Consider the following 17481-nt stretch of genomic DNA (forward strand, 5'->3'; position numbering starts at 1 on the left):
CTTACATGTTGCTATGACGCTGAACAGGTTGTAGCAGAGCTTTCTTCCAGACTTGGAAGAAAGGCTTAGCAGTCTACTTCTGAAAATCAGCCAGTGCAATTTGATGGCTCACAATGGTCTGCTGTCATGTATGCAGTCACCATGAGCCAGGGGCCAACTCAGAGTCAGCTAACAACAACAATAAGGTCCAGAAAAGAAAAACAAAAAGGAAACATTATAACCAGTTCAATAAATTAGAAAAATAAATATCTGTGGAGGAAATATTAAAGATAAAGAATAAAATGTCAAAAGATAGAACTGGAAATGTTTCCCAGACAGGTTAGAATGTGAGTGAAAGTTCAGGACACAGGAGAAAGGAAAGGTTTTGGCAAATACGTAGCCCAGTTTTAATTACTCAATATTACGCAACAGGAGCTTAATAGAAACTAAGCCTGGCAAAACAGATTGGGGTAATATTAAGAATCCTGAAAGCTAGACTGAAGTGTTTTTACTTTATTAGGTGTTGTGGTTCTTAAATCATTTTCATTAAGAGACTAATGTTGTCATAACAAAATTGTCTACAGATCTGTTTCTTGTTTGTAGGAAGGGCGATTAAAAGGGGAGATGAATGCTGGGAGAAACAGTTTGCCCTCTTAATATTCTAAGATCTGAATTGGGATAGTGACAGTAAGGAAGGATGGAAGGGTTGTTCAAAATAAATCTTGAAGATGGCATCTACAAGACTTGGTAACAATTTGCTATGGTAAATGATGGAGAAACTGAATAAATGTTAACTACATATTCTTTTATTTATTTTTTTAAATTGTACTTTAGATGAAGGTTTACGGAACAAATAGTTTCTCATTAAACAGTACATATATTGTTTTATGACAATGGTTAACCACCCCATGACATGTCAACACTGTCCCTTCTCAACCTTGGGTTCCTTATTACCAGCTTTCTTGTCACCTCCTGCCTTCTAGTCCTTGTGCCCCATTAGTTTCATTTTGTTTTATGGAACTGTCTAATCTTTGGCTGAATGGTGAACCTTGGGAGTGACTTCATTACTGAGCTAAAAGGGCGTCTGGGGGCCATACTCTAGGGGTTTCTCCAGTCTCTGTCAGGCCAGTAAATCTAGTCTTTCTTTGTGAGTTAGAATTTTGTTCTACATTTTTCTCTAGCTCTGTCCGGGACCCTCTGTTGTGATCCCGGTCAGAGCAGTCAGTGGTGGTAGCTGGGCACCATCTATACTCAGTCTGGTGGAGGCTGTGGTTGTTGTGGTCCATTCGTCTTTTGGACTAATTTTTTCCTTGTATTTGTTTTCTTCATTCTCCCTTGCTACCGAAGGAGTGAGATCAGTGGCGTATCTTAGATGGCTGCTCACTGGCTTTTAAGACCCCAGATGCTACTCACCAAGGTGGAGTGTAGAACATTTTCTTTATAAATTGTGGTATGCCAATTGAGCTAGATGTTCCCTGAGACCATGGTCCCCACAGCCCTCCGCCCAGAAATTCAGTCCCTCAGGGAGTTTGCATGTATGTATAGAGCTTCCATGACCTTTCCTTGTACAAGCTGTGCTGACTTCCCCAGTTTTGTGTATTGTCTTACCCTTCGCCAAAGTTACCACTTATTTATGGTCTATTTAGTATTCCCCTCCACTCCTCCCATCCCTTGTAACCAACAAAGATTGTTTCTTTTTTTAACTATGTATTCTTGAGAAAGAATATTCATGCCATTAACAGAAATTGGGAAATCAGGAAAAGGAACAAATTCAGTTTTTGACGTGTTAATATAAATGTATCGGCATCACAATATTCAAGGGTCTGTTCATAAGATAACTGACGAGTGGAGAAAGAGATTTCATTTCTGCCTTTGAGAGCTGTCAGTACAGGAAAATAAAAAGACCGAGATAGAAGAAGTTAAAGGATCCCTGTGGGCCTGAAGGGCAGAGGTCAGGACACTTTTTACTCTCCTCTGTTCTTTTCTGTCTATGATTCTGTCAGCATCCCAGTAAAAAAATCTCCTTGATTATGAACTTCACCTGATAAAGTTATGTCATCTTTTCCTTCTTTGCAAGTTGTTTAATGCAGGTTTCTGTTAGTCTGATAAATGTGACAAAGACAGCTAGGTGTCCCCTCACCCAAATATCTACTCGGTCCTTTTTTCCTAAATTACCAACTTGCTTTTTTGTGGCATTAATCAGTTCAACATTTGGAAAAAAAAAAAGTTTTTCCACTGTTTCTCTTGTCCAGATGCAGTTCCTAACTGATAAAATGAATTCATGGTGTTTGGGATCCAAACTTAGTTGGTCTGAATATGCAGATTTAATATCATCGTAGGCAATGTGTCCATCTTAAGGGAAAGGAATGTCAGCATACCATGCTGAGTCTCACAATCAATGTGGCCTAAAAATGTCTGTTAAACTAGGTGTAGATGTTTAAAAAGGTGTGGTTTTAGGTGACAAGCTTATTTATCACTTTAATACTTTAATATTACCTCAGATTTCTGTTGCAATTGTCTTCTGTGGAGAGGAACAAGCATGGATTCTACGTCAGCAACCACAGCATCAATCATAGGTGCTAGCTGAGAAAGCGTAATGTCCTAAAGTCCCTTGATTCTGCATTCTTATCATGCATGCCTAGAGCAGTGTGAGATGCATGCTGATGTATTAGGGAGGATAAAAAGCAACATGATTAACTAGTGATTTATATCCTTTGAGATGGACAGCCTATAGAAAATAATGATGAGTAGGGGATCCAGTGGGACTAGGAAACGTTATATTAAAAATAGAAAGCCTGATGACCTTATCTTGTGTAATTCATCATCCTTGCCTTCATTGGTTATCTCTCCTGCTCCCTTGTACAATAATCAGTGACACCAAAAAAAGAAGTACTCTATGCTAGACTTATACAACTTATACTATTAGGGCCAATGCCAAGTTTTACTCCTAAGAAACATCAGAAATTCCCAAATTAACCTTTACAAATGATATTATATAACGTTAAAAAATACTCAGATTGAATGGACAGTAATTCGAGAAGTCCAACTCACTTCAGCATATTTGACTTATGTATTCAAAAACATTGGAGCGCTGGTGGCGCAGTGGTTAAGAGCTACGGCTGCTAACCAAAAGGTTGGCAATTCAAATCCACCATCCCCTCCTTGGAAACCCTATGGGGCAGTTCTACTCTGTGCCATGGGGTCGCTATGAGTCAGAATTGACTCCACAGCAATGGGAAAAAGAAAAATTAAAAAACCCAAACAAAACAAAACAGGAAGCAGATTAATTAATGCAATCGAGTCGACAACAATGGGTTTGGTTTTGTTTTACATGGTACAGGTGAAAAAAAATTATACAACTTTTATAAAGTATTTGAGAAAATTCTTAATAACCACAAGGGGAAACTTTTGGTTCCCTGCCCAACTGATCTTCTTCTTTACTGGCAGAATTAAATACTTGCGTTCATCCTCCACTACCTCAGCAAACAGTTACCTGTCTTCGGTTCCAGGTTTCATACCTAATTAGTTTGAATCGATTATCCAGACACCATTCTGCTTTTCAAAGAGGGATTTAGGCATTGGCTTGTGAAGCAATTCTGGCCAATGGCGGATAAAAGCGTGTTTCCCAGAGATTGTAGGGAAAGGTTCTGATCATCTTCAAAAACAAACAAACAAAAACCCCTCCCTTCAAATTTTCTGGCCCTTGTCATGTCTGGGTATGTTCTTTCTAACTGTTGCAAGTTTCCCGTGACCTTGTAGAGAGTTAGCTTGAAATCATGCCAAAACGCTGTGTAGAGCTGAGGAGAGAGGGCAAAACAAATTTTTAATGGTACGTTGGTCCTTAATACAATAATTGAGCTGCTAAATTTATAATCCTGGAGCCCTCCTGTTTTATAGCAGGATGATCTATGGCTTGTTGTTTAAGACAGCCAAGTAAGGTTTTCTGTTATATGAAGCCAAACGTATGCTGATAAAAACTTGTAAATAAGTCAATACCTACTATTGGCATTGTTGTTTAGAAATTTTTATAGGTATACTGCAGGATAAATCAAAAAAGAATTATTTTACTGTAGAAAATAAGCAAGTCTCCAGAATGAGATTTAAAAAAAGATGTAAAGTTAAAATGAAAAACAGTAACTAAAAATTCTGTAATATTAAATTCAAATGAAAATATATAAGTATTAACAGTAAACAAATACCTGTAGATGCCTATGATGGGCATGCCTAGTATTAGAACTACTGATGATTTCTTGTTTATGTTTATCCTAATTTTTTGTAAAATAAACACATTTTCTATTTCTCTTAATTTGGGGAGAATATAGGATGATCTGGAACATAATCCCCACTGGTGTTTATTAAACTAGGATCTTAGAATCGCCTGAGTGTTAATTACTTGAGGGTAAAAATGCAGATTCCTGGGTACAACACTAGACTAGGGCATCGGCATACTCAGAGATGATGATTTACATTGCAAAATTAAAGAAGAAAACTGTCAATTGTCCTTGGTAGTTTGAGAAATAATGATAGATATGTAATGAACTTTATAGTATTTCAAAATTTACATTTTCTCATTAAATAAAAATCCTTTAGCTTAATATTGCCAAGAAATCTTTTCCAAAAACTTCAAAATCTTTTTTTAAATATAAGTTGTTTTTCAAGTTAGCTGTCTTTAGACTCAGAAATATTTAACTTGTACATAAACTCATAAACATAATTAGTTATCAGCATCAACAATTCCTAAGTATCTGTACAAAGTTAACTTTTAACTACCTTGATCAATGTCAGCATATTCTTTTCAAAAATTCCAAACAAATGGAATTTGCATTATGTTTTCAGCCAAGAAATCCTACAGAGCTTAGTTCTACTCTGTAACTCTGGGATCACCATGAGTTGGACTCAACTCGACAGCAAGAGGTATGGTTCACTTGGTTTTATCATAATAATATAAGTACTGTTTACATTTTTAAGTTATTATTTAGGTTGTTAGAAGTAAAATCAATAGTGCAAAGGGTATAGAATCCCATTTTATAAGCACGAATGCATCAGTTTTAATGATAATTAATTTACAAAGGTTTTAAACGACTGTAACTGTGTTGTTGAGCCCTCCTGGCATAGTGGTTAAGTGCTGGGCTGCTAACTGACAAGTCAGAAGTTCGAACTCAGCAGCTGCTCCGTGGGAGAACAATGTGGCAGTCTGCTTCTCTGAAGTTACAGCTTTGGAAACCCTGTGGGACAGTTCTACTCTGTCCTGTAGAGTTGCTATGAATCGAGTTGACTCAAGGGCAACAGATTAATGGGCTAACCGTGTTGTTAGGTCTGCTGTCTCCGTAATCTAATAGCAGAAGGAACTCCATTATGTTTAAAAAAGAAGAGAGGAAAAGAAAATCCTTGTCACACTCAGCCCTGACCGAAGGAATGTGCTCTGTGCTGGGAGTGGTGCCCCACAATAGAAATGCACCATCTGCCTGCAGGTCATGAGAAACAATAGGAGTTGAAAATGGAAAATACCTGGCTGTTCTGGATATAAACCTGAGAATTTACATGCATTCCTCAAAGATACAACTTGCAAAGTAGTTTTTTGGATCTTTACCATTCATAACATGCTATCATTCGTACTCGTGATCAAACCAGTTGGCTTGCTAAGAGTAAGATCGCCAAGATTGTTACCAAAGATGCAAATAAACAGACGTTCAGAATGTCAGTGATGTTCCCTTTGTCAAAATGCTCTGTGGTAATATGATTTGCTTTTGTACAGCAGTTGCTCTATCACATCCTGTGATGTCTTCGTGAACCAGTTCTAAGAAGAACTTAATGTGCAAATATGCGAGCGTAATTGAGAATACAGAACGTATCTTGAGCTTAATGTTAAATATGCATGAAACATAATGTCTTCATGTTTAATTCTATTATAATTTGAGGGATATATTTGCACATTCAAATTTTACATTTCTGTTTTTTATTATTAACATACAGATGCAAGAGCAATATTCTGCAGCTACAAAAACTTAAGCTTTCAGGACTTCTTCCTCGAAAAAAGAGAAAGTTATTATAAGGGGACATAACTAAGGTAGCCACCCTTCTGATGAATCAGTAGCACACAGTATGAGAGTCTCTTAAGTTTTTTATCAAGATTATTTACATACAATATATGCTTAACAAACCATGGTGCTAAGGAAAGATACAAAAAGACATTTTGCCATAAACATATAAAGGTGTTCAGTTTACTTCAAGGTACATTAATGATTTAAGAGAATATTCATGGATTTAGGAAACAAGTTCCTATTTCTGTTTCTTTGCAAGTTGAGTTCTCTAATTATTAGCCTTTTAAACTGGAGTAGTATTGTAGGAATTTTTTTTTAGTGGAAATATAAAACAGGAAGACTTTACTTAGTGTGCTTATTTTCTCATGCCTCTTAACAGAGGCTATTCCGGCTTCCTGTATACCTGGTACCTATTTCCTGAGTAAACTTGCAGAGAGCAGTTACATTCTTGTGCAGATTGCCACACATTGTTGTTGTCAGGTGCCCTTAAGTCAGTTCCGACACAGAGACCCCATATAGAACAGAATGAAATGCTGCTCGGTCCTGTGCCATCCACACAATCATTGCTATCTTTGAGCCCATTGTTGCAACCACTGCATCACTCCACAGTGTTGCCACATAGCAGGGTAAAAAGAAAACATCCTTGATAGTTCAATTATTTTGTTGGTGACCATTATCTCTGGTCCTTAATTATGGGCTAATGATATCGAAATACTTCTTTTATAGCTCCAATTCAGAGGCTAGTTGTGAAGAGTTTTTGTTTGCTTGTTTGTTTTAAATAGAACAGAACACAGTAGTTTTACATTTAATGGCAACTGGTAATCATAACATTATCCTTCTTTGTTTCTGCCTTCTCCAGACACAACTCTCCAAATTAGCGCCGGTTATTTTCAAGTTATTTCACTAGCTATATTGTCATTTCTCTGAAGCTTGAACAAAGATACCTAGAGTTCAGCCATTTCCTGCACAAGATGGTCAGAGAGTAAATCAGACTTAGTTTATCACCAGCATTTATAAAACTAGACAGAGGGAAGGAACTAGGTCTGGGAACCCATGCACGGTCTTAATATAGCAAATGTTTAGTTAGCCTGCCCTGATTAGGAAAGAGTTTTAAAAGAACCCAATGTCAGTTTTTTTTAAAACAATTTAGTGCTACTTGGTGATGAAATTGAGATTAAATCATACTATTTATGCATCCAAAGCCTGATTAATGAAAGATGCACTTGACAGCTAGTCAGCACGCTGATCAACACATAAATCAACTTAGACTCTTTTTTACCAGAACCACTGACATTGTTGCAGTTGCGAATTTAACGCCGATTTATTTATTTCAACTACGACAACCACAAACCCTTGAGTTTCGGATTTACGAAGCGGTTGAACATCATCATTAGAAACTCAAAGCGAATGCATCAAAGTTCTCAGTCTCCCACAAATGCATTTTTCTTCATTCTGGGCCTGTGTTAAGGTTACCAGCCAAGGCTTCGCAGTCCCCGTTCTCTTCGCCGAAATGTCTCTCCTTCTTTCCGGATTATCAAACACAAAATTATCTCCCTCCTCCATTAAGCATCTTTCACACTCTAGCTAATGCCGATCTGTTTTTTGCTTGTTTTTTGTTTTTGTTTTCCCCTAAACTATAGTGCACATCAAGGAGCCCGGGTGATGCAAGCAGTCTGCCATATTCTACTAACTGAAAGGTTGGTGGATCAAATCCATTTGACAGCTCCACAGAACAGAAGGCCTGGTAAACTTCTTCCATAAAGATTACAGCCAAAAAGAAGGCCCTATGTAGCAGTTCTACTCTGTAAAACACGGGTTGGCATGAGTCAGGGGCCAGCTCTAAGGCAGCTAACAACAACATAGTGCCTATCATTTGTACCTCCCTCTTTGACAGAGAATCAGACAACCTCACTATTATTACCATCAAACCGCTAAATAAAACTGAGCGCCTGCCATGAGTTAATGTTAGCTCATCTCCCATTCCCCATCTATGTACCGTTTCAGCTTAACAGTGGGAGAAGGGGGGAATGGGTATGGTCAGCTTCTGATCTCCATCTTAAACATACTTAAACCCCCATACACCCTATGGGCAACCCACCCACTAGGTTTTCCTCTTCTCCATGATTGGCATTTTAGTTCCACTGGATGGTAACGGGTTTGTTTTTGGTTTTGGGTGGTGAAGTAACAGAAATACCACAATTAGGTGACTTTCAATAAACAGAAATTTATTTTCTCACAGTTTAGGATGATAGAAGTCGGAATTCAGGGCACCAGCTATAGGTAAAGGCTCTCTCTGTCAGCTCTAGGGAAAGATCCTTTCAAGTTTTGTAGTCCTGGGCTTCCTCGGTACCTGGGGAAGTTTCTCTTATCTATCTTCCCTAATATGTGTTTGCTTGTCTCTGTGTTTATGCTGTTCCTTATACCTCAGAAGCAAATAGGTTTAGGACATACCCTATACTGATAGGGCCTCATTAACATAACAAAGAAAACCTTATTTCTAGACAGGATTCCATCCACAAGCATTTGGGTTAGGATCCCAGCACGTATTTTGTTATTGTGGTTAGGTGCCTTTGAGCCCATTCTGACTCACAGCGATCCCATGTGACAGAGTGGAACTGCCCCACAGGGATTTCTAGGCTGTAATCTTTATGGGAGCAGATTGCCAGGTCTTTCCCTCTTGGAGCTGCTGGGTGGGTTTGAACCTGTTGGTTAGCAGCTGAGTGCTTAATCATTTCACCACTAGGGTACCTTACACATATTTCGGGAGGGGACACAATTCAGTTCATAACAGTAGGATCCAGAAAAGGGGAATTAGAGAAAATAACACATTTTTACATGGTAGGCATTTATGGGATCTTGCGTTGGGCTTGTTAGATAATTAGAGCCAGACTTTTCTCTCTTAGGATCTTTTGTGGCTTTTCAGGTCCCCACACCCTGAAATTCCAATTGAAAATCTTCGATAAGGAAGTTATATTTTCATGGCTGACTCTTTACAATCTCCCTTCTATAAAGACTTTTTCTGATGCAGTCAGTTTGCACAGAACACTCAGAGCCAATCATCTCCCTTCTCTCTTTACGCTTCTTGAGCCTCATTCACTTTTGCTGTGGGTGAGGAGGTAAAGGGTCTACTGGTTTTTAGCATTTCTTTGCAAGTCTTGAATCGATTCATTCCTTAGGTAACAAGTATTTGCTGAGTGCTCGCTAACTACCAGGTAGTACTCTGGGCACTGAGAATAAACTAGCAAACAAACGAGAAAAAAGCCTGCCCTCACCAGGCTTAAAAACAATAAAAATAGAAGTCAAATGTAAAGTGGTTAAATGCTCAGCTGCCAGCTGAAAGTTTGGCAGTTTGAACCCACTAGCTGCTCCGAGTGAGAAAAGATCTGGTGATCTGCTCCCTTAAAGATTTATAGCCTAGGAAATCCCATGGGGCAGCAGTTCTAGTCTTTCCTTTAGTATTGCTATCAGTTGGAATCAAAAACAATAACTACAACATAGTGTGTTACATGCTGAGGAAGCATGAGATAGGTAAGTGCTAAGGTGGATAGGGTTGGAATTTTAGACAGGATGTCCACAGCAGGGGTCTCTGAGATGGTGGCTTTGAGTAGAGATCTAAAGGAGGAGAGAGAATGAATCTTGATATATGGTGATCTATAGGGAAGAGTATTTTAGACAGAATGGTTGGCATGTTCAAAGGACTCTGAGGCAAGAACAGTGTCTTAGTATCTTAGTGCTGCTATAACAGAAATACCACAATGGGTGGCTAGAAAAAACAGACACTTATTTTCTCACAGTTCAGAAGGCTAGAAGTCTGAGTTCAGGGCACTGGCTGTAGGGGAAGGCTCTCTCTCTGTAGGCTCTGGGTAATGAACTTTGTCTCTTCCAGTATTTCTGGGTTCCTTGATGATTTTCACGTGGCGTGGCATCTCTCTTCCTGCTTATACTCCTTTGTCTCAGGCTCTGTACTGGCTGTTCTTTGTATCACTCAGGAGTGAAGAGATATAGGACACACCCTACACTGACATGACCTCATTAACATAACAAAGAAAACCCTATTCATCAACAGGATTACATCCACAGGTATAGGGATCAGGACTCCAACACATTGTGAGGGAACACAATTCTTTTCAATCCATACCAACAGCATGGAAGCCAGCTTCAGTAGAGTGGAATGAAATAGGTTTAAGTAGATGGAGAGAAGTAAAGTGACTAGGTCAGAGAAGTAATTTAAAAGCCAGTAGTAGACCTTATTGTGAGCTCCAGAAGGGACACTTGAATTTTTACTCTGAATGAGTAAAGGAAGGCACTGGAGAGTTTTGAACAGAGGAAGGATATGGTCTCTTTTATATTTTAACATTGTGACTTTGACGGCTGTTTTGAGGGTATTCTGTAGAGGGCAAGGGCAAGAAGTGGAAAACCAGTTACCAAACTCTTATAATAATCCTGGTGAGAAATAATGTGACTTGGAACAAGATGGTGGAAATTGAATTGGTGAGAAGTTGTCTAGTTCTGGATATGTTTTGAAGGTAGAGCCAACCAATTTTTTTGTCAACTAGACGCGTGTGGGTGAGAGGAGACAGTCTTTTGGATAGCTCAAAAGGCTATAGTTACTCCCTGTTGATCCTCCCCCTACTAACATCTTTGGGCTTTGGAAAAAAACATTGCACTTCTCCCTCTGAAGCTTCATGGTTTGTCTACATGAACAACCCAGCTAAAGAGATATAATTCGGAGCTGGTGCCCCAATCAAACTAACATCTTTTTCAGGTGATCAGGCTGAACTTCATTAATAAAACCCCTCCCATTGCCATTCAGTTGATTCTGACTCATGGCGACCCTACAAGACAGAGTAGAACTGCTCCATATGGTTTTCAAGGAGCAGCCAGCAGATTCGAACTGCTGATGTTTTGGTTAGCAGTCTGAGCTCTTAAGCATTGCCCCAACTGTGCCACCAGGCTCCATTAGTAAGTGCTTTAAGTATGAGTCTGAAAATCAGGAGATAACTCAGAACCTTAAATTCTAGGCACCAAACATTTAATTTTTAGTCTTAAGACTACAACCAAAATAGATATTCCAAACCTGAAACCCATTGCTGTTGAGTTGATTCCCACTTATAGTGACTCTATGGGACAAAGTAGAATTGCTCCATAGTGTTTCCAAGGCTGTAATCTTTACAAAAGCACACTGCCACATCTTTCTCCCCAGGAACGGCTGGTGGGTTCAAACTGCCCACCTTTTGGTTAGCAGCAGAGCACTTTAATCACTGCACCACTAGGGATAGCTTTAGTAAATGTCTTAATATAATATCAAGTTACATGTACACAATCTACCACACTTTCATTTTGAAAATATTTTATTTTCATAAGCTTTTTTTTTTCTCTTCTATGAACAAAACCACTCCAAGAAGTCAAAATCTAAAATACTGATCTCCCTGCTTGCCTATATGGTACACTTCCATCCTATATTTACCTCTTGGTCTAAAACCCAAATTAACATATCAAAAACCAATTATATTTCAATGACACAGTCTACGTTTATACTGAATGAGTCAATGGAGGTTTATATCTATTTAGTTTTCTTTTGTATTTGTTGTTGTTCATTTGATGCTATTATCCTGCATAATGTCCCACCAGGCAGCACCTTTTCTAGGCATGAAGATTCTTGGCACTCTGTCTGTCTGTAAGAAATATCATCACATATCCATGGTTGTCAAGAGTTTTTTTTTTACTAAAAGAAAGAATCACAGAATACAACAAAGGAAATATTCTATTTCATTTATAAAATTTTATAAAACAAAATAGGTCAAAGAAATCTCCTGATAATTTTATGTAACGGTATAGGATTTTTTCTTACTATTCTGAGGAAGAATTCTAAAAGCTTCCAATCTGTGAGATAAATAAAAAGCCAAGATCATGCTGGGGGATGAAACTATGTTTTAAGAATTAGCACAACTACATATATTAGGAATTGCTGGACAGGGAAAAAGACACTGAGACAAGAAAAGAAAAGAAAACAAAACAAAACCCACTGCTGTCGAGTCTATTCTAATTCCTAGGGACCTATAGGACAGAGTAGAATTGCCCCATAGACTTTCCGAGACTGCAAATATTTACAGAAGCAGACTGCCACATCTTTCTCCTGCAGAATGGCTGGTGGGTTCCTACAGCTAACCTTTTGGTTAACAGCCGAGTTATTTAACCACTGCGTCACCAGGGCTCCTGACAAGACAGGAGATAGAACTTAATTTTTTGGATATAAGGGGATATGCATATTTCTGTTTCAAAGTTAAAATAAGGAAAGGTTTGCTGAGGATGCTTTGTTTTGTTCTATAATTTAGTTGTAGCCAGATATACTCAAGATGGAGGTGCAACCTTTTTTGGGGGCAGGGGAATTGTATGGAAGCTTTACCAGGCGTGATTTTTTCGAGGGGGAAGTCATATGGAAGCTTCACCTAATGCCCGCAGCTTGACCTAGTGAATAATGAGTACAATAGAATTGTATATTACTTCCTCTCAAACTTTGTGTGCTGTACAACCCAAAGTCTCCATTCAGTATTCATTTATTTAACCAGAAGCACATTTTTTGTTTGCTCTGTTTTGTTTTTCTTTTCTTTCCTCAAGTTCATTAAAAGACAGGTTTTATGTGGGATCCAGGTCACATATACTGGTTACATGATTTGCCAAATTAAAAAAACAAAAAAGGAATCCAACAGGAAGAGACTTTATTCAGTAAGAAAGAGTATTGCAAAGAGGGGTGTATTATATAGTAGGGGGAATGCTCTGACCGTAAGAGCTGCGAATGTCTCAAGAGTTGACAAAGAGGGGTTTTCTTTTACAGAGAAGAAAGTCAAAAGCGAGAAAGAACTGAGTTTGAGGAAGTGGGATGGTTTGCTCTGAGGCCACCCTGTTCTCTGGGAGATGCACTTAAGGAGCTCTTGTACATTGGATCAGGCTAAGGATGGGCCAAAATTCAGGCACTTAAAGGTCGGAGAGAAGCTTAACCAAATTTTGGTAACCATATATTTTGTTCTGGTTGATCAGTGAAAACAAGCATTTTAACTAATCATATTTATAGACAGAGAATGGGAATTTAGAGGGTCCGTGCCTGGTTCTGTCCTAAGTAAACAAGTGGCATCTTTGAGTCTTATCTAAGTCGTATGTGAAAGGGTGATTCTTTGCAGTAAGCCATTTTCTGGAACATAAAGGGTGGGGAATTTCCTTAACCATTGCTGTTTTCCAGGATTACAGGATTTAAATAAAATTCAACATTGTCAGTATGTATATACATATACGCATGCATATATTAATATATGGACCCTGATGGCGCAGTGGTTAAGAGCTTGGCTGATGACCGAAAGGGTGGGAGTCTGAATCCACCAGCCACTCCTTGGAAACCCTATGGGGCAGTTGTACTCTGTCGTATAGGATCGCTATGAGTTGGAATTGACTCGATGGCAATGGGTTTGGTTTTGGTTTTATTAATATATGTGTGTTTTCACATAAACTCATATATGTATACACATGTGCATGAAATAAAAGTTTCATGAAACAATGTGTTTCACTCTGATATTTTTGTTCTATTTCATTTAAAAAAATTAGTCATGACAATAAATTTATTTCATGATCTACCAGTTGAAAAACATAGTTTTAAACCATTTATTTTACTTCTTTATTACAAATAAAGAAAGCAAAATAAGGGGTTTAGTGAGAATAGAAATGTACTTAATGATATGTGCTATCTCAGGGAGGGCAGGGGAATCAGTTTTGAAGGTCTTGCAACCAAAGATTACACCCAAAGCGTATGGCAGAACCGTTCTTTGGACCCACCACTGCTGCTGTTGAGCACCAACAATGCGAGTTGCCTCACAGCCACTGGATCCTGTGTGCTGCCTTTGGAAGCTCGGTTTCTGCTGCCACTGAAAACACTTGGGGGGGAGTAACAATTCTTGGCATCAGTAGTTTATTAATAAAAGGCTCAAGAGAAATTTCTGACTGATGGAGCTCATGTCACATGAGTGAATACTACAAAGGAAATGCTTGGAAGATGAGTTTCTGATGGATTTATAATTTGAAGAGGAACGTTCTCTAAAGATGCCAATTGCATGAACACAGGAAACATTTCTAAACTTTTCGGAACTCCAAAAAGTGTGACAAATGCTTTCTGCGCTGTATAGCCCAGAGAATCTGCCCTGTATTTATAGATCTTGACAGTATAAAATTTCCAAACCTAGAAAGCTGTAACAAGAAGTAAAGAAAAGAAAAAACCCAACAGAAAACAGAATTAGCCACAAAAACATAACACTGCATAATATATTGATTTGACGAAAACATTTAATTTTGTGTGCATTGTTATATATTTTCCATAAATGTTTAAATAATTCATTCTAGTTACTTCATTATTAAAACCATGTGAAGCAGTCTAATTCAATGTGATAAATACATTTCCCTGATGTTCAAATTATGTCATCCTAAATTACATAGTACATCTTCTAATTCAGTGATAATTCAGTTTATCAGAGAAATGTATGACAAATAACAATTATGTAATTGAAAATCATGTTTACTTCTTTTCCATTTTATAAGTAACAACCTCCTAGAAGTCTTACTTAAGATTTGTTTAATCTTAATATTTTTAATGCAAATTTCTTTTAGAGATAATATGCTAATAATAGTAAATATACAATGACAAAAAAAACTTATGATATTATCATAGAACCTTAACATCACTTTGTGATGTATAAAATTGACCTTGTTGACATGTATAAAAGATGATTCAAGTTATATCTGATAAAATCATATAACAATCTATATCATCCTGATGTTTGGATTTACCCATATGCTACATGGGCCTATTCAAAGAGAGCAATTTTGGCATTCTGGTGTTTGAAAGAGCACTTATTCTTATGTAGTAGATAAAATCAGTGAATTTAGTAGAGTTTACCTACTACACGAATTACTTTAGTAGATTCGCCATTCAGAGTGGATTTATCTGCTTTACATTTACTAAGTGTAACTTCTCATTACTAGGAAAGAGTATTTTTTAAAAAGAGTTCCACATGGTAGATTTCTTTGTTGAATAACAAGAGAATGAGGAAGGAATGAAATATTCTTGGGCACTTTATAAATATATAAATACACACACACACATCCATACTGAAGTCTCACAGTTATTGAATAAGGGAAAACATTATGAGATTGTTCAGTCTCGCTTGGTATATTTTAAATGACCAGCAGTCACAAGCTTGTCACTACCAGTCAAAGCTTCCTGACATAACAAAGTTGGGTAATGGTTTTCATATTTAGATTTTTACTTTTTGCCATAAATTCTGGTCTTGACATTCAGCTCTTTGCCATCAGAATTATGAAAGGATGAGCAATAAGTCATGTCCTTGCTTTGGTTTCATGCAAAGATTGGGATTGTTTGTAAATTTTTGTCAAAAATATACTGAGATTTATTTGTTTTTCTTCCTGTAACTAATTGCCCCATAAACAGATACCCAATATTTCCAATATTTAACTCAGCCAAAGGTGTGCTCAACCTGGCTCATACTGGCTCATCAGAGCTAACTGTAAACTTCCAGGAATTTTTCAAAACCTTTCATGTCACACTGAAAGCTTAAATTGACCATGGTGGGAATATTTACACCACGGAAATAGGCAAACTACTAATGGAGGCTGTCTCTCTTTTTTTTTTTCAGAGAGCTGGTCTACCAATCCATCATGTTTGATCAGCATGAGATCTTTTGACATAATAACTTGACAGAATACACTCCAAATGTTTGTTAACGTTTCAGAATTATCACCTGGATCAAGCTTATTTAGCTGGGTACAGATATGTTTATTATATATGTTGGCACAGAGATCCTTTCCTTTGCTAGGAAAATGCCTCGAGATATTCCTTTAGGTTTGAACAATTGGTATCAGAATGAATGATCTGGAAATAGGTAAATAAATAAAATATGTTACTAAATTGCAGTACATATGACAATGTGACAGTTATTGGAATTTGGGCCTGGAAGAGTGGTTTGGGAGGAGGCGATGATTATGATAGGGAAGGAGAATGTCCTCATGACTGAAGGCTAAATACTGTGGAAAAAACATGACCACGGGGAGGTTCCCAAAAGTGGAATGGCCAATGGGATTATTAAAAATAATAAAATATCATATTCATATTTTGGCTAGCAGCCAAACTCTTAACCACTGCACCACCAGGGCTCCAAATTTCAGAGAGTAAAGAAAAACAGATGTTTAACATGGGAAAATGATGAGAAGAAAGAATAGCAAAAAGATTAATGAACTGTACAAAAGTAGGGAAAAGCAGGTATGCTGAGACAAAGGTGAAGGGTCTAAGCACATCCAAGAGTCAACAAAGCAATTGGTGGATACCCTTGCATGACTGAGTGTGATAGGGGTTTCTGTTCAATAGATTCAGTTTGAATGTAATATCAACTGATTAGGTGACTTGGGTTCTCATACTGGAAAAACACAGATCTAAGAAAACTCATTCCAGTTTAATAGTGGAGCTCACAAGTAATTTAAATAAGAAGACATTTCAAAGGGGTGAGTACTTTCTCTGATGCCAAGATTAAATACTACTTTGAAAATGAAAAGTGCCGGTTCTCTGTCTCTCTCTCATCCCTGTTCGCATTACTTTTTATTGTATCACTCTAGTTAGTGGCCAAGTTAGCCCTGGTGGCACAATAGTTAAGTGCTTGGCTGCTAACCCAACAACAACAATAGTAGCTAACAGATGCCTTTGAGTGGACTCTGAGTCACCGCGACTCCATGTTTGTCAGCGTGGAACTGTGCTCCATAGGATTTTTAATGGCTGATTTTTCAGTAGCAGATCTCCAGAGTTTTCTTCCGAGTTGCCTCTGTGTGGACTCGAATCTCTAATTGTTTGGTCAGCAGCCAAGTGTGTTAACCATTTGTAGCACCCATGGTTTCCTAATTAGTAGCTAACTTTCCTCATTCCAGAGAAAATGGGATTCTTACATATTTAGTAAGGGTATATAGAAATGAAAATAAATAAATGTGTGTTGTGTGCTTCAGAAAGTTATCCAGTACAATTTTGTGTAAATTGTATTAACTAAGGGCTTTGTGTTTAGGGCTTTTGATTTCCCCTTCAATATTTAATGGTTATTTTGCCTTTTCTAAATATTTATTTATTTTACAAAGCTTGGTAAATAATATCTTCAACATGCTCTCTTAATTTTAATCTACAAAACAAAAATAACAAAAAGGACATGTATACCTTATATAGATGTTTCAGTTACATGGAAGGATGCTATGAATGCTGTCATCAATGCATTAGAGATTTGTCCTCTCAGCGAGTATTACCCCATGATGAAATCTGACACTTGTAATCATCTTCCAAGATCACATTTCCACGGCCTTCTTCCTTTGTGTTTATCAGACCCTATCAGGGTCATAATTTATCATCTAATTCTTTAGCTAATGGTCT

At 37.6% G+C, this 17481-nt stretch overlaps 1 non-coding gene across 1 annotated transcript; it reads right to left on the reverse strand.

The window, feature by feature from the left end:
- Nucleotides 1–7016: 7016 nt before the first annotated feature.
- LOC111819589 (small nucleolar RNA SNORA72) lies at nucleotides 7017–7137 on the reverse strand. Its single transcript, XR_002823175.1, has one exon. It is a non-coding gene; the product is annotated as a small nucleolar RNA SNORA72 (small nucleolar RNA).
- Nucleotides 7138–17481: the final 10344 nt, after the last annotated feature.

The sequence above is a fragment of the Trichechus manatus genome, unplaced genomic scaffold (assembly GCF_000243295.1).
Source record: "Trichechus manatus latirostris isolate Lorelei unplaced genomic scaffold, TriManLat1.0 scaffold00012, whole genome shotgun sequence".
In the NCBI taxonomy this organism is placed as follows: Eukaryota; Metazoa; Chordata; class Mammalia; order Sirenia; family Trichechidae; genus Trichechus; species Trichechus manatus.